Source organism: Trichosurus vulpecula, chromosome 5, assembly GCF_011100635.1.
Source record: "Trichosurus vulpecula isolate mTriVul1 chromosome 5, mTriVul1.pri, whole genome shotgun sequence".
Classification (NCBI taxonomy): Eukaryota; Metazoa; Chordata; class Mammalia; order Diprotodontia; family Phalangeridae; genus Trichosurus; species Trichosurus vulpecula.
The window spans coordinates 197,910,940-197,930,142 of NC_050577.1; positions in this window are offsets into that span (position 1 = coordinate 197,910,940).

The following is a 19,203-nucleotide window of genomic DNA, read 5'->3' on the forward strand; positions in this document are numbered from 1 at the left end:
AAACGTAAGGTTGGAAAAGGGGTAGAGTAGTGTCATAGCAGGTTTTGGGGGTAGGTTTTTCCTATTAATGTAGCTGTATGGCGTTATTAAGTACTACCTCAGAGTTACAGTGCTGATGGAATGAGATGCCATTGAGTAATATTAGGATTTTGATCACTGTGATGATGAAGCTGCAAATATCTGATTAGACACAATTCCGAAGCTGGTAGTCTTTGCATGAGAAAAGGGAATACTTGGAGTGACATGAGTGGCACACTCAGAGCTAGAATGTGATGGTGTGACCACGTAAAAGATTACTGAAAACAGGCAGTTCCCCAAGAGGAATTACCAAAGTGTTCTAAGCAGTGCCAGCAGCATTGGAATACGTTGGACAAGCCTCTCAAAGTGACTTCTTTGGAGGGGTCAGCACTCATTTAAATGTCCAAGTCTGGTACAGTAAAAAGTAAGAAAGAAATGGCAAAACCACTCTAGTATCTTTGTCGAGAAAACCCCGAATGGGGTCAAAAAGAGTCAGAAATGACTGAAACAATTGAACAATGTACATATTTATGCATATAATCACTTGCATTCTAGTCAAATCCATTGCTGTAGTCTGTGGACATCATAGCACAATAAATCAGGAGACTTTGGGTTTGAATACAGGCTTTGTTACTAATTTGCAGTGTGATTTTTTTGACCTCTTTCTTTATCTGTCAAATGAAAGATTTTGGACTAAATCCTATGGTCCCATTGGAACCTTTCCAATGGCCTTTCATGTACTTAAATGTTTAAGACTTAAACACTTCAGTGTTTGTTCAATTGAATTGTATTGTGGCAAGAGAAGCCCAGGACTCAAACTAATCAGTGTCCTTAAAAAAGCGTTACCTTGAACTGAACACAATGCTATAGATATGATCTGACCAGAGCTGAATACTTCCCTAGTCTTAGTTGTTATGATCCTCTTTATGCAGCCTAAGATTATATTAGCTTTCTTGGCTGTAATGTCATACTGTTAATTCATTGAAATTGTAATCCATTATACCCCTCAGATCTTTTCCAGGTGGACTATTACAATATAGTCAGACTTCTACCATCTTGTGCTTATGAAAATGATCTTTTGAAGCCTGTTATAAGATTCTGCATTTATCCCAATCAAATTTTATGTTATTAGGTTTAGCCTAATGTTATAGTATAAAACTCTTTAAGAATATTGACACTATCATGGAGTGTCTTCCGAAAACTTGTTAAATATGCCATCTCTGCCTCGATCCAAGGCATTGATAAAAAAATTAAACTGAGTTAGCTTCAAAGTATCTCAGGGCACTCCAAAAGAGATTTCCATCCATATTTACTTATTTAGATAGTTTGAAATCTCTTGCCTTGTCGGTGGTGGTGGTAGTAGTGGTAGTGATATCCCTTCCAATGGTATAGGTAACAACTTATTTCCATCTTCTCCTTTTTTTGTGACTTATCCTCCTGTAGATTCTCCACAGCATGTCCACCTGGTGTGCTATATAACTTTCTCTAGCTCTCTTAACATTGAGTGGGTAGCGATGGAATGTATTGGTTGTCTATTGATCACCCCTCATTCTCATTACATGCCTGGTCTACTTCCTTTTCTGCTTATTAATATCTCTGGTGATTTTCTTTACACTTCTTCTCTTCAACAATTCTCCACTGGTAATCTGTTACAGCTTATTCCTATCTACCATATATATATCTCCATTGCCTTTCCAATGGGTCCCAACTTTAATCCTGGAAATTTTGGTATTTCTTAACTGATAGCCATGTGGAATTTTCAGGAGATTATTAATATTAAAATATGTGCCTCAGCTTCAGGAAGAAACTCAGGGTCACTATAAGCATTATATAGTTTCCCAAAAGCAACACAAACCAGTCTCCTATTCAAATTTAGACCTAATTCATTGTTTTGTAGTGTTTATTCAAAATACATATAGTTATAGATCAGCTCTACAGGCTGTCTATACAACTGCATGTGATAGCTGAGAAAATAGTCATTCTTCATAACTTGGGTTTTTCTGGGTAGATAGGCTGATCTCTGTTGAATGATTACAGATCTCATTTAGGAGGTTTCACAAAAGCCTGGGGCTGGATGCAATTAGTAGGATGTCATCTACAAACAGGAGCAGATGCTCTTTACCACCCACAGGGACTCCTATTTGGACACTGTGCTGGACCTTGTCCAAGACAATGGCAAACACCTTTGATGAGCATATGTCTCCTCGTTTTATGCCTTGCTTGATATTAATAACCAGACAATCAGTGAACAAATTTATTTCTACTATTATACCTTTCAAAGAATCTTATATGATTTTTACATATGCATGGAAGTTGGAAGAGAAACCTTGAGGTTACATTTTGTTCTAATGGATCAGGTGTTTTTTGGTATAGTAAATGAATAGTAATTGTTGTTCGGTATTCAGTTGTGTAACAACTCTTCATGGCCCAATGGACCATAGCATATGAGGCCCTTCTTATCCTCCATTATCTCTAGAAGCCTGTCCATGCTCATGTTTGCTGTTTCCATGACACTATCTATCCATCTTATCCTCTGAACTCCCTTTTCCTTTTGCCTTCAATCTTTCTCATCATCAGGATCTTTTCCAGTAAGTCTCATCCTCTCGTTATGTGGCCAAAGCATTGAAGTTTCAGTATGTGACCTTCAACAAACAGTATGGTGCATTTTAATATTCTCTGTCATCCTTTCAATTTTTTGATTTTTAACTGTATTTTGTTGTAGAATATTATTTGTGAAAGCCTCTCTCTTCGCTTTTGATATCTTAATCAAGAATGCCCTTGAGACATGTAAATTATTCTCATAAAAATTTTTGTAGAGATTAGGAACTAGGTAGTTATTGATATACTTTTTCAATTGCTTTTTTTATTTAATAAGGCTTAAAATTTCCATCCCTATTCACCTACTCAAAGCATTTGGAATCTTTGCCTCTTTCAGATTATCTTATAAAATGATAGGATCATAGATTTATGTCTGGGAAAGATCTTGGAGCCCATCAGTTTCTAGCTTCTCATCTTGCAAAAGAAGAAACAGGCAGAATTAAGTTAAGTGAAGTGACTTGTCTAGGGTCCCACAGTTAATTATCTGGAATGGAGATTTGAACTCACTACTTCAATAACCTCAGAGCTATATCCCTCTGGAACTGATATCCTCTCTGTATACTTAGTTTGCAGTTACTCTTTCCATCTTTATTCCTTTTAGTGTGATTTTTACTTTCTCAAATAGTGAAATTGGTGATGTTAAAGTCCTAATACAGTGACTTCACTGTAATTAATAGAGAACATAGTATGTTGTAGAAATGTTGGTAAGTCTTTTACATTTTTCTGTTGTCTTCCTTCATATTTCATCCTTAAATAGTCTTTGGGTAGTTAGGCTTAATTGGGGCTCTGTGGAAAACAGATGGAAGAAGTTCTGTTTCCACAGGATTAAAAACACCCCCCCCACCCCCCCATCTTTAGCAGAATATAAGTCATGTGACTGGTTCTAATCAGAGCTGTGATCTAGCCAAAACTGGTAAAAGGTTAGAGGCTTGTACGCATGCTTAACAGCATGCTTAACAAGCTGTTGGCGGGAGGCATGACCAGCAGTTCAGGGAGTTGCATCTGGCCAATGAAGAGCCAGGCAAGAGATTCGAATTGGGAGTCAATGAAAGGACTGGCATTTGTCTGAGTCCTTGTACTCTCCTGTACTCCGTTCAGGGGATGTATCCATTTATTCAGAATGAATAAATGTAAAATATAAGTAAAATCTTTCTGGTTTTCCAACAAGTATTGTTTATTCCTAGACTAAGCGTATTTCTAGCAATTAAATGCTTCTCACTGTTTTCATACAATTCACCATCCACTTCCAAAAGTTCTTACAAATGAGTTTATATTCTAAATCAACAGTGCCCTTGTCTGTCATTTATTGCCTTACTTGGCCAGGAGATAAAGTGTTTGCTTGACAAGGAAGTTCCTAGGTTCTTCTGGTCTCCTCACTGTAGCAATTGATTTATATGGTAAAAGTTCCTTACTAGATAGTGGCAGTCTGTATTGATGTCTTTTCTTTCTGCATACCTTTATAATAGCATATTGGTAGAGGCTGATGTCTGCTGGACAGGAATTCTTCACTGTTTATCTACCTGGGTCTCTAGAAAGACATGAGACTGGCTGAAAGTTTGTCTTCTATCCAGCACAATACCTAGCACATAGTAAACACTATATACAATTATCCCTTCCACATCACAACTTTCTCCATTGAGGTTTCAACATATTGTGGGTCAGCATAAGAAATTAAATAGGAACTTTGGGGAGTTTTGAGGAAACTACAGATGATATGCAAAGGCCAGCAGATGACAGAGAGCCTATGACCAAATACTTAACCCGAATTTTATAATAAGGTATTGTAGACACCCCATAAAAGAAAAAAAAATCAGACTTCTCTGGAACGAAGAGAGGGCCAAAAAATTTTACGCAGATTTTCCAGATCATGTGGGCTCCATGACACAGCCTAACGCCTGCAATGTGGAAGGGATAATTGTAAATGTTAGTTGTTGTTGCTGTTCTTTTGATCTCCTGAAGGAGGGAAAAGGAGAAACCTCATGAGAGAAGCAAGATTTGAGGAAAAGGACTGGAATGAGGTTAAGGGATTGGGTTGAGCAACCTGGGACTGCCTTGTCCCCACCCTCAGCAAGAGAAGGCTTTCTTCTAGCTCCAAGTACCACTGTCACAGCTACCTACACAATCCCTACTTCTATTACTACAAGAAAACTGGCAATGGAGAGAAACAACAGCTATAGCTGAGTTATGCAGAACCTACACGCAACAGAGCAAAGCCACCAGAGCCATTCATCCTACCGAAAATACAATGCGGTCCCATCCTCTCTCTCAGGAGGAGCTAGTTTACCAACTTCTGTTTCTTAAATGCATTTTGCTTTCTGTTTCCTGATTTCTCTGACATAATGTAGTTCACCATTGAATTGCCACTCTGTGTATATCTTCGAGCAATGATGATAGATAGAGATACAATGGATGGCAAAATATATCAGGAGAAAGATAGACTTCTTTAATTGTTGGGAATTCCCAATGTGGGGGCTCAGAGCTACACATGTAAGAGAATTATTGATTCATGTTTTGGTAGCATCCCAAAAGCAGAAAAGGAAAATGAGTATATGGACCAGTCCTAGAAAAAATTGAGTTTAGGAGTATTAGTGTGGAAATGTCGTGAGAGCTGGAAGTTAGCCTATCTGAGGTGATTTTACTTTACCAATATTCTTGCTGAAGAAGCCTTGAAAGGAAAACTCTTCCCTGAAGAAGGAGAGGTAAGAATATGTTTACAGAAAAAGGCATGCCTAAAGGAAGGCCAGAGGAAGGAGATAGAGAAGGGGGGCACTTTTCATACAAAGGTGGGGGCCAGAAAAAGAGAGTAACTAGATCCTTGCTTAGCAGCACAATATCCCGTACACAAACAGCTGCTAGGCTTTTTTTTTTTTAAATCAACAGCCTGTTTAAATAGGTCATGTTGGAGTCGCTTCATTGTATACTATATTCAATTCTCATTTTTATTCTTTATTTTAATTTAGTGTTAATTTTTATCTTTGTTCTAACAAGTCAATTATCTCATTGTATTTAAATAAATGATTTGAAATTGATTTCCAGGTCAGTAACCAGGTGTTTTCTTGTAATGGTAATGTAAATGGGAAGACCTTTCCCATCTATTAATAGGCCCATGAGACCTGCTTAAGTCACATGGAAACCTAAGTCACATGAGTTTGAGTCACATGAGTCTGTGGTGGGAGTAGCCTGCTGAACAGGTGGAGCAGGAAAGGGTGGAGCAGAAAGGGTGGAGCAGGAAGGGTAGAGCAGAGCTGAGAGGAAGTTGGTCAGAGCAGTTAAGAGCTGAGAGAGAGAGAAGAAGCAAGCAGGGGGAAAGCTTGGGGATGGTGGTGCTCCCTGCCTTGCTAATGTTTCTAGATTTCTTTGTTGCCATGATGGATTTGGCTTTCTGGTGTTTGAATAAATGTTGTGGTTCTGTCTTCCATGTGGAGAGTCTGTTACATTTTGCGATTCAGAGCTACGCCGGTATATTCATAGCCACCGTCACCGCTGTGAATCGCATTGACACTACACTCCTCTTTTTAGAATTTGATACATTTCATTTTTGTGATATCATTTGGTGCCTTCCTTGCTCAGCACCTTCTAGTTCATCAAGAAAGTATTTATGTTATACTTCTGTATAGGATAAGCCTTTGGCATTATTTGTTTCTTAATCCTGAGCCATGAAACATAGGATCATAGATTTAGGACTAGAAGGAACCTTAGGGGCCTCTGAGTCCAACTTTTCATTTTACAAATGAGGAACCAGGGCCATAGGCCATAAATGACTTGGCCTGGATTGTATTGTCTGAGGTGGAATTTGAATCCAAGTCTTTTTAATTTCAAGTTCAACACTATTCACTATGCCATGATTTCCAACATGTTTTTCATTTTCTTCACTTAATCCCACACTTAAATTAAAGTAACTGATTCTTGAAGTATCTGTGGACTTAATTTAGAAGATCTTATAGAGGTCTCCACTGAATTTCTCTACCTTCTTATCCTCTGCAAGAGATGCTGGCCACAAAAGGTAATTATCATCATCGTGGTCTGTTTGTAAAATGCTTATCATGAGTACCGCAATACCAGATGATTGAGTTTCCAGTAAAATAATGTGGTTTTTTTTTTTGTTTGTTTTTGGACACACAGTAAAACCAGCTCCATCTACTCCTTTATTTTCCTCTCCAAAGAGGCAGCATGGTACAGAGGAAAACATACATAATTTGGAGGCAGAAGACATGGCTTCAGATACTGGTTCTTCCACTTACTGCCTTTGTGAATTTAGGCAAATCTCAACATCTCTGAGATCTAATTTTGTCATCTGTAAAGAGTGTGTGTGTGTGTGTGTGTGTGTGTGTGTGTGTGTGGGGCGGGGGGGGGGGGGTAATGGAGTTGGGCTAGATGACCTCTGAAGTTCCTTCTGCTTGTAAGTCTATCACCTCTATAGAGGAGAATTGATGAGCTTCCTTTTGTTTTCTGGTTCCATTTATACTGAGAACTTCAGTATTAAGATGACTTACTTCATTCTCATTAACAGAGTAAACAGGAAAAAATTCAGTTGAGTTATTTTGTCTTCTCTTGTTTGCCCTTTAAGGGGGTGGGGTAGGGAAGGGTTGTGGTGCACTCTGAGGGTGACCTTGAGGGAGGAATGGAACTGTGGGAGAGGGTGGGAGGCATAAGTGTACACGTGAGCTTGGCTCTGCCTTCCCCCCACCCCCGACCCCCAAGAACTTTCCATCCTGATTTTGCCCCAAGAAAGATTTCCTAATTCACTCCCTGCTGATCCCTTTTTAACTGCCATCTTGTGGATTGAGGCTTGCTACAGCTGTTTCAGCTCCAGCATGAGTTAAATTTTTTTATATCACCCTTATTTCTAAATATATTTCTATCCATACTCTACCCACTAAGTTATCTCATGTACCAAAGAAAGAGAGAGAAAACATTGAGCTAAATGAACCAACATCTCAGTCAAATATGACAGTATATATAATATTGTACACCTTGCCTCTGCAAAAACTTATCTCTTGATACAGCCAAGCTTAATCGTTAGAAATATACAGTGTTTAGATCCCCCCATTTATATATTGTTTTCTTTGTTCTGCTTATTTTGTTCTACAACACTTTATATAAATCTTCCCATGCTTCTCTGAATTTTTCCCATTCATGATTTCTTATGCTTCCCTAATATTCCATTACAGTAAGGCACCCACCATTTGTTAGCCATTTCCCAGTTGATGAGCATCTATTTTGATTCTAGTTCTTTGTCTACAGTAAGTGCTGCTAGGAATATTTTTGTATATGTGGGGGACCTTTAATTTTGTCTTTGACTTCCTAATGATGGGATCTCTGGGCCAAAATATATGGAAAATTTAGTCACTTTCTTTTGACATAATTCCGAATTGCTTCCCAGAAAATCTAGATCAATACACAGCTCCAACAGCAGCTCAAGTGTTCCTGTCCTTTTACATTAATTATTTTGATTTTTCCTCATCTTTGCCATTTTTCTGGGTGTAAGGTGAAATCTGAAAGTGGTCTTATTTTGCTTTTTTTTGGTTATTAATGCAGTCTTTTTATCATTGTTAACAGTCTGCAGTTCTTTTGAGAAGGGTTTATATCCTTTGACCACTTCTCCATTGGGTAATATCTTTTGGTCATATTAGTTGTGTGGCTATCATATGCTTATCAGAGATAATGTAAGTAAAAAAAAATCCCCAATCACTAGCTTCCCTTCTTAACTTAGCTGTATTGAATTTATTAGTGCAAAGCCTTTCTATTTTCTGTAATCAAAATTATTTTATCTTTTGTGATCTCCTCTTTCCCTGGTTTGGTTAATAACAATTCCCCTTAATAATAATGGAAAAATACACAATCTTATTCTGTCTAATTTTTAATAGAGTCACTTTTTAAATCCAGGTAAATTTCAAATCCACAAACATACTCTCTGATTCTTCTTCTCAAACCCTGGGTAGTGAGCATAGTTTACAAGAGAATTAGTCATCTGAATAAAAAAGTTTCACTATAGTTTTGTTATTCAAAGCCTTGCTTAAAATTCTGGTTTTTTTTTTTTTTTGGCACTGGTATGGCTCATTATAGTCACTTTATAGTATTTCACGAAATCACATGGCCATTAAAAAGAAAATCATTTGAGTTCTATAAATGAGGTCAGACAGTGAGGAGCAGGAGGTCTCCCTACTTTGGGGTGGTGGCTCAGAGTAGAGATAGCTAGAATATATATATATATATACAGACACACACACATATATGTATATATACTGCTTTACAAATATCCCATTTTGTCTTCAAAATAACCCTTGGAGGTAAATGCTATCCTTAGCTCCTTTTCATTTTTTACAGATGAGTAAACTGAGGCAAACAGAAGCTAAATTACTTGCCCAAGGTCACACAGATGGTAAGGCAGGATTTGAAATCAAGTCTTCTTGACTCCAAGTTCAATGCTCTGTCCATTACACCACCTAGCTTCCTAGGATGAGAGATTTTCCTATTTTGAGCAGGTCATAATCCTAGATTATATTGAATTTGGGCCATGATACTTCATTCCACAGGGCCAGATCTGCAAGGGTGGAACAGGTGAATGTCTTCTGGAAAAGCCAGTATGCTCCTGTATTGAATATCCTCTGATGTAGCCAGTGGGCTGGTGGCTAGAAGGTAGGGCTGCCCTCTAGTGGCCAAAATACACACTACATCTCTTCGCTGATCAACCAATTAATTAATTGATAGCTTGCTCCTTTGTCATTGACAGCAGGAGGATGAATTGTGGTGTATTTTCAGCATTACCACCATGGGCACCTAGTACACAGACCACTGATTGTTATACATTTCCATCACATTGGTTCTTTCTTTTCTCAAATATGCCTTAAAAACAAACAACAGCCAAACACTTTTTTGTTGTTGTCCTTAGCTTTCCTCGACAGCTGTATATGGAGTTGGAAAACAAAAATTAAGAAGATGTGGCTTCAAGTTCCCCATCAGATATTTACTAAGTGTGTGTGACCCTGAAAAAGTCACTATATGTCTCTGAATCCCAATTTTCTCATCTATAAAATGGCACCATAATAGCATTCGCTTCATAGGATTGTTGTGAGTATCAGAGTAAGTGGCTTGTAAATGCATGCATGTAAATACGTGTGAGCTAGTGTAGTCATACTCATTATTTTTAGTTTTAGGACCCCTGACAATATTCCTGCAGGACTGTGCTATACCTGCCCTCTTCCCACTACGCTACCCACCCCCCCCCCCCCCCCCCGCCCCCTGCCTCCGCCCCAATCTCCTTACTCTACCAGGAACTCTCAATATGTAATCTTTCCTGCCAAATCTGAACTGGCCAGATAAAACTTAAATGTTTGGCAAGGGTTGAAATGTCAGAGGTGTGTGTGTGTGTGTGTGTGTGTGTGTGTGTGTGTGAGAGAGAGAGAGAGAGAGAGAGAGAGAGAGAGAGAGAGAGAGAGAGAGAGAGTCAGACAGACAGGCAGGCAGACAGACAGAGAAAGAGAAAGGCAGATAGACAAAGACAGACACACACACAGAGACAGACAGACACACATATACAGAGACAGACAGACAGAGACAGAGAGACTATGTGAATGCGCTCATCCTGGTGTCTCAATCTAAGTGGCTTTCTGAGGGGAAGCAATACTGCCAAGGAGGATGCTACCGACTCAGGCGTTAGAGTGCTGGGTATAAAGACATCAGATTAAGAATGCCTAAAGCAGGGATGGGGAACCTGCAGCCTTGAGGCCACATGTGGCCCTCTAGGTCCTCAAGTGTGGCCCTTTGACTGAATCCAAACTTCACAGAACAAATCCCCTTAATAAAAGGACAGGAGCACAAGTCAGGATGGAGTTCATGGGGTTAGAGACTTGGAGCTGGAAGTCGGCTTGCTACTTAGCAGCTCTGTCTGGGGGCAGCTCTCAAGGCAGTTACCATTGTCTTGGAACAGGACCAGGCCTAAGGTCCTTTCTTCTCTGAGCACCACATTAATTTAATAGCTACATTACTTTAGCAAGAAAATGGGGAAATATGTCCCCATTTCCCAAGTCCCCAAGTTCCCAAGACCACTGATGCCATGATCACAGCCTCAGTTCAGCAGAAGTTTATTTTGCAGGCTGCTCTGGACCAAGCATCCCTTCCAATTTCTGTCATTACTGCTAGAGGGTGCAGTAGTTAGATTGTTGGACTTGGAGGAAGGAGCGCTTGAGTGCCACCTCAGACAGTCACTAGTTGTGTGACTTTGGCCAGATTATTATAATGACTAATTGCATTGGCCAAATTAACCTTTTGAACTACGCTGCTTCTGCTGCAAAATGGAGACATTAGTAGCACTTACCTCCCATGGATGTTGTGAGGATCAAACAAGTAAAGCACTTTACAAATTTTTAAGTGCTGTATAAATCTGTGCTATTTTTAAAAGTGCTGATAATACAAAATATTGACAATAGGCTTCTCCCACCAACAGCTTTGCATTTTGTTGTTGTTCAGTCACTTAGCTGAATCTGACTCTTTTGGGACCCTTATGGTGTATTCTTGGCAAAGCTGCTGGAACAGTTTGTCATTTCCTTCTCTAGTGGATTAAAGCAAACAGAGGTTAAGTGACTTGCCCAGGGTCACACAGCTAGTAAGTACCTGAAGCTAGATTTGGAGTCAGGTCTTCCTGACTCCAGGCCCGGTGCTCTCTCCACGGAGCCACCTCACTGCCTCCCTCTTGGCATTATTAAAACCCAAACTAATGAGTGACTTGAAGGGGGTCTGAGTGAGAGATCTTTATACTTCCTTACTGTATTCCCTCTTCTTTCCTCTGAATATACAAGTCATGTCTACAAACCTTTATTAAGTGCTTACTAGGTATCATGCACTATGCTAAACTCTAGTGGTACAAAGAAAGGCAAAGAGCAATCCCTGTTTTTAAGGAAATCTTGGTCTAATGGAGGAGAAAATATGTAAGAAAACAATGAGCAACTATGCATATATGTAGGTATATGTGTATATATATACACATATACATGCATACGTACTAGGTGTGTGTATGTGTGTGTGTAATCTCAGATGAAAGGCATGACAATTAAGGAGAATTATGTGTGTGTGTGTGTGTGTGTGTGTCTGTGTGTGTAATCTCAGAGGAAAGGCATGACAATTAAGGAGAACTGGGTGTGAGTGTGTGTGTGTGTGTGTGTGTGTGTGTGTGTGTGTGATCTCAGAGGAAAGGCATAACAATTAAGGAGAATTGGGAAAAGCTTCTTGCAGAAGGTAGGACTTTAGCTGAGACCTGAAGGAAGGCAGGAAAGCCTGAAGGTGCAGATGAGGGGGGAGAGAGATATAGGCATGGTGGACGACCAGTGAAAATCTCAGCAATTGGAGCGTCTCATGAAAAGAAGAGCAAGGAAGACAGTGTCACTGGACCACAGAGGGGAGGAGGAGTAAGAAGAAAGACTGGAAAGGCTGGGGCCGGGTTATGAAGAGCTTTCAAAACTAAACAGTATTTTATATTTGATCTTGGAGGTAATAGGGAACCACTGATGGAATGGGAGCAGGACAGGGTGGGGGTGACATGGTCAGACTCGTGCTTTAGGAAGATCAGTCTGACAGCTGAGAGGAGGATGGGGTAGAGCGAGGAGACATTTGAGACAGGGAGCTCAACCTGTGAACAAAGTGTTGGGGGTGGGGAGAGAAGGGCAGGTCAGGTTGGAGAAAGTATGACCCATGTATATCCCACTTTTCATACTCTCATACAAGGGAAATCCATCTTTATAACTAATCCCCTAATCCAAATCCGGGACACACTTCTCTAACCCCTCTCTGCTGCCTCCCCCTCCCACGTCCCCACCAAAGAAAGGTCAGATAGCTCCCAGAAGGTTCATGAAAGGGTTATTGAAAACAGTAGGCCCTTCTCTTGCTTTCTGAGTTCAGCATTTCTGGTAAATCTCTGATCCAGTATCTAGTGGTTAACCACTGATACAGGAAATGACATTTAACGTTTTTATCACTCAGCCAGAAATGGAAGAACAAGGCAAGTCTGTGTTTAAAGAGGATGGATGGTTGCCCAACCACCTTCATCTATAAGGTATACAGGCTCTTTCTTCTGTTTGCTTCTGAGGAGAGGAGATGGACAATTCCCCACCCCCACCCATCACCCCCAAATCAACCCATTTCACTCAGGGCATAAAGGTAGGAATTTCAAAAGCCTTTGTGTTTTAAAATGGAAAGCTGAATATTTAGACTTTATTTTGCCCCTCCTTAATGTACTTATCCTCAAATGTCATGTCATATTGTTATCTGTGTGTCTTCAACTCCCTCCCTCACTGCAAGTCTGATACCGGGATGTGCTGGAGCCAGTTCTCATCCATCCAGTGGTTAAATTTTCAGGGTCAGACATTTATACCTTGTAAATAGGCAAATTCTATAGATCATGCCTTGATTTATTGTTTTGTTGATTGTCAACTTAAGAAAGTATTAATCATACAGATTAAATTTAAAGTGTGTGTACATACATTTCTCCTCCATTTGGTTAAACATTTTCTGGCACACTCTTGTAATGTTCTGTAAACACTGCTTGAGCTCAGGAGGAGTGCATTGGAAGGCTTAGGGAATGTTATCAGAAGGGAGGCTAATAATAATGATGATGATGATAATGAATGTCATTTATATACTGGCTTTGAGGTTTGCAAAGTGCTTTAAATCTATTATTTCTTTTGAGCCTCACAATACCCCGAAGCAGGCACCTTCTCTTCTGGGTTGAATCTGTTTCAGGCCCATCTCCTGGAAATTTAGGTTCAATTCTGTAGCATAATGAGACACTCAGAGATCATTCACCAAAAGGAGATTTACTCTATCATAGCAGGATATTCAGCAAGGGCAGGCACTGAAGGTACCTCCAGGTGATTTAGCTAAGAACGATCCGCTTACCTAAGGTACCCATAGTGGTCAGCCAAGCAGCATAGCTCCTGTAGGTCTTTGTGGCAGCTTCGTTCTCAGGTGACCAGGAAGTGATATCGAGAGCCTGAAGCAACCAAGTCTGAATGATGGCTTCAATATCTTTTAAGGAAAAACCAGTCTAATTTGCTTGGCATAGGCATGGGGTAGGATATTGCTTTTACCATACTTCCTATTTTAGGAATAGAGTCCTGAAGATTGTCTGGAGAACTTTAATTTAAATATCGTTAAGGTCAACCTTGACCTGTATTCAAGAAGTCTGCTAGAGATAGCACTAAAAGAGAAAAATAAAATAAAAACCAAAACCAGAAGAATAGCAAAACCAAAACAAACTACGTGATATCTCCCCAAAGGACTGACTAAAGATGGGAGAACAAAACCCAGAAGTGCCAGGCTTCCCTCCCACTCTCTTTGGAATGATTGAATCCTTCATCTGACCATCAAGTCCATGCAGTGAGTGATGTCAAATCCTGGCGTTTCACAATATGTCTCTCAGCATAAAGAGGTGACCATAAGCAGGAACAGGACTTAGTCCATCAGGGCCACAGGAAGGATAATGTTTCCTGCATAATCACCAATGAGCCAGAGAGACTTGTTCTGTATTACCACCGAGTATTCCTTGGCCCAATAGCTAGAGTCTGCCCCTCCCTGGGATTCCCTTGAGAATGGGTAGAGAGAAATTAAAAAGCTTTGCTCCATGAGAAGCCTCTGAGACTCTGCCCCCTTTATTCTTGCTGGTGGTAGTGGGGTGGGGTGGGGGAGATACTTTCACTTACTCCTTAGTTCCAGAAAGTGAGCTACCTGCCAACAATGCCACCCCCTTGGCTCTCCAATCCCTCCATGGCAAGGAGTTTCACCATGACAACTTGGTATTGTATCAGTAGCAATATGGAGGGGAAAACCATTACATTACAGTAAGCAGTGGACTATGGTAGTCCTGCCTTTTGCCACTTGCCAGGCCAGTGCCCAATCTTTTGCCACTGGTCTGCCATGGTTGCCAGGTGCCACTCTGCTGTCTACTACTGTTGTGGTTCACATCTGTTAGTGTCTTGACTACTACCAATGGGGCCTGTGTCATTCCACCAGTGTCAAGTGCCATCCTCCTCTGTTGGAATAGGACCTCTGTCACTACCGGGGCCTGAGCTCTGTCTTGGCAGGTCCGAGCCTGCCTATGGCCTATCACCGCCATTACTGAATCCCATTTCAGAACCTTTATGACAGACCTGATTCTACCCTCCATACAGAGTATTCTCTCCAATGCAAGAAAATCCTCTTATGGCCAGCTGGCCCCCACTGAGAGACCCAGGAGCTCCTGACATCTCAAACTTACAAGGCTGCCACCAAGACTAGAAATGTGCAGCTCAGGACCACTCTCCTATGTCCAGAGAAAGATAAAAAGCAAAGCAGAATGATATGAACCCCAAGACTCTTCTAGGCCAGGGCATATGGTCTATCATCTGCCATGTCAGAGCAATGGCCATTTTAGCCAGAATGAGAGAGAGGATATGTGTGGCCTGAGCTCTGCAGGAGCTCCTAGCTTGGAGAGAGAGAGAGAGAGAGAGAGAGAGAGAGAGAGAGAGAGAGAGAGAGAGAGAGAGAGAGAGAGAGAGAGAGAGAGGAGAATAGCAGTTCATGGTTCAGGAGTGAGAGTAGAAATATTTTGAACTGGTGAGATATCTCTCCCTGTCCTTTGCAAATTAACTGGATAGCAACTGGCACATGTGTCCTATCTCCTATTCCAAAAAGTTTTCTGGGAGAATTAATCATTGTTCTTTCAAATGCTTCCTTGAATAGCTTGTATCAGAAAATCAAAGAAACACAACAATGTCCGTGTAGCACAACTCTGGTTGGTCTTTCAAATGCTAAATAAATTTAAAAAAAACACAAAAAAACCTCAACAGTTGCTTCAGCAGAGATGTTAGACAATCCTAAAATTCCAGGGGATCTGCTGTTATTTATATTCTGTCACAGTTGGGATTCCTCAAGTTACCCCTCCATGACTGGCTTTGGCCCTATACAGTTGTAGGATTGAAGACTGCTTGTTCAGATGCATTGCCATTTCCAAAAGCCATTCAAAACTAAGCCCTTCTTTCCTGCTTAACATACGCAAATAATTTCCTTTGATGGGGGAAGCGCCTCCTTTCAGTGGACCTCCTTTAAGGCAGTTAATCTCATTCTTCTATGTGGTCCTTTTTTAGTGAGGGACAAATTACTTTGTACCACCCCAAATTCAATTCCTCCTGGCTGCTTTAAAGGTAAACTGAGTTTTGAGGAGATTCCTTATTAGACCTCGGAAGAGGCTTGAAACGCCAGGGTTGCATGCTGCACTAAGGGACTGAGTATTAATCTTGTATTAGATATGTATTAGCTTTGTAATCCTGAGCAAGTTTGCCCTAGTTTCTTCATCTGTACAATGCGGGTAATAATACCTACATCATAGGAATGTTAAGCAGAGAAAATGAGATAATATAGGTAAAACACGATGAGCCAATGAAAATGGGTTTGACTGGTATGGCCTGGGTCCCCAGAATACCTGTAGGCTGCTCAATCAGTCAATAAACATTAAGTGCCTGTTATGTGCCAAGTACTGTGCTAAGTGCTGGGCTTCCAAGGCTAATAAGCCCACAGCCTGAGCATCACCCCAACTTGCTGAATTGGCACAGAGTTAAGTTCTCTACATCTCATTCCTTATCAAATGGTTTTTAAAAATACCCTAACTTCATCGGTTTCAGCTATATAAGTGTTTTCCTTTATGGATGACAGGGAAGTCTCCTCTTGGTGCCAGCCAGTTTTTTGTCACTAGAGTCAACTCTGCTACGATTTGATGTATGAGTTCCTAAAAATCACTTGTGATATGCGAAATCATGTAATCAAAACCACAGGACTGATAGTGAAAATGGAGGTAGGGACAAAACACTCAAAAACTTCATCGGTGACATACTTAAAAAACAGATTAGAACTAATAAAAATGGCAGCACAGTTTTATAGATGTCAAGTAGTTAAGAAATACAATAAATATTGGAGGTTTCTGTAGGCTTGGGCTGCTGCTCAGCCTGTGCTCTGGTTCCTACAAGATCCTGGGCTGGGAGGGAGGGAGGGCTGCAGCTATGGGTGGGGGCTTCCCCCAAAGTGGAAGGTGGGGGGCAGAAAAGGGGGTTCAGCCCTCCTCAGCCTATAGCTTCTACTGCACCAGCACATGAACAATAAATATGGCCTTTTACCTTGAAAAAGACCAAAATTTCCTTGTGGAAGTGAGTGTCAGAAGGGTTGCAGCTGGTGAATGATTGTGAAGAGCTGCAGTTTTCTGTGCTCCGTATTTCTCACAGACAAAGCCGCATATAAGCAAACATAGAATTTGTGCTTTGCTCAAATTGTTCCCTAATATATTAATCATGCTGGAACAAATTTGCATTTTCAAAATATTTTAAAAACTTTAAAGAACTAAATAAACATTGCCTGTGATTATGATTAGGTGCTCAATAAATGTTGAACTGAATCAAATTTTTTAGACTTCAGGACCAATAGGAGGCAGTATGATAAGATACAGGAGTAAGGACACTGAGACAAAAGAATCAAGTTCTAGTGTTGGCTTAACTAGTAACTGACTTTGTGACCCTGGCAAGTCTTTTAATCACTTTGAATATTCCACAACTGGGGATATTCCCACTTATATTTATCACACAGGGTTATTGTCAGGATTAAAGATGATGGATGGAGCATCATAAAAAGAAAAAATATTATTATCTTTATTCTTTATTCTTCTTTGCATAAAGGGGAGAAAGTCTGGGTAACTAAGATTTCCTTAATTGTTTTTTGTAACAAAGGAGGAGATAGATATTGCAATCTCACCACTGGCCCAGAGGTGAGGTTTTGCACCAGAATGGATCTGAGGTTTATTTTTATTTTTTTATATTTAAAATATTGATGCTTTTGGTATTTAAAATCATAGTTATTTCCTTATTTATTTTGGTCTCCATCGAATCTTCCTTTGCAACAACAAAATGGTTAAGCAAAAACACTCAACAAAACCACTATGTATGTCTGGCAGTGTATGTAACATTCTACGCCTGAAGTCCCCCACTTTTCTGAGAAAGACATGTATTTCATTCTCTGTTCTCCAAAACCAAGATTGCTCATTAAAATTAACCCAAGTTCAGCTACTTTTGAGTAGTGTTTTAATTACATCATTTTGATAATTATGAATATTATTCTCTTTGTTCAGCTTTCTTTCCATCATTTCATACAAATCTCATGTCTCTCTGAATTCTTGTTTCTTCTTATATGCATCTGTGATTTCATGGACACAGAAGTTCTCTTTAACAATGCAGATTGTAACCAACCCATACCTGGCCATCTTGTGTGACTCTTGTCAAGTTCTTCCCATAAGTTTGCCACTGAGAAGACTACTCTGGCAGTCTGCGGGTCATCTCTCATTTGTCCATGTGACCAACCCATCTTCTCTTCCTATTGTACAATTTTTACTCCTGTTTGTCCAAGAAGTTCTTCATTGTATATATGTTACTGGCTGCTCATGTCTCTTCATTTGCCTCTGTATGACACTAATTTTTAATTCTTCAGAGACTTTGTATTCCATATCTTTCAGTATAGCAAGACCAATAGAATATTGCTATTTAGAAGATAAGCCTTTGTTTTATGAAAAGCTTAGGATCCTGAAAAGTGTTTTTCAATTTTCTGAAGGGATCCACCAGCTCCTTTTCAAGTCTAGGTCTAACACATTGTCTATCTGCACTGTCCCAGATTATCTATCTATCTATCTATCTATCCTAATGGGCAGGTTCTGTAGACTGTCCATCAAAATGTATAGTTTAATCTGGGTAATAAATATTTTTCATCCATCTGGACTTTCTTGTGTGGATAGTCAGGCCCAACTTCTTCAAGTCTCTTCTAGGAGATCTGCAATGTTTTGGGGCTAGATGTAATCAATCTATGGTAGAAAAAGCACTAACTCTGGAGTGAGAGGGCCTGGGTTAAAAGGCTGCTCTTGTCATTTACTACCCATGTAACTTTGGGCTTCAACTTCTCTGGGCCTCAGTTTCCGCATTTGCAAAACAGCCCCTGAAGTCTCTTCTCCTTTTGAATCTATGAACCTAAGATACCATGCTTTGCAAAGAGAGCATCTGGAGTACTTCATCATCCACAGGGACTCCCTCTTCAACTTGAATTCTACACGACCTTTTTTTAGCAGAATGGCTCATATCTATACACCTAAATAAGTTTATATCACTCTATTTCATGCCTTGCCTGATGTTTATGATCAGAGGGTCATTGAATCAGGCTATTTCTGTTCTTATATGTTCAAGGAATTTTTAAATGAGTTTGAAATATGGGTGGGATACACCTGGTTGTAAAAGACCGTACAAGGTAATATTTTGCTTTAATGAATCAAAAGGTTTTTTTAAATCAACAAACAATAAGCATAGTGGGATCTTATATTGCCTATGTCTTTCAGTTAATTGTCAAATGATAATGATATGTTGCTAATGAAAACCTATTTCTCCCCAACTATAATTTTACCCATGTTAGGGATGTCCTTGATTTGTGTATAGATTACGTTCATAAAGATTTTGCGTAGATGAGAGAGTAGGCATATAGGTAAGTACTTATGGATCTCTCAGTTGCACTTTTTTGTAATTAGTAAAGTCTGAGATT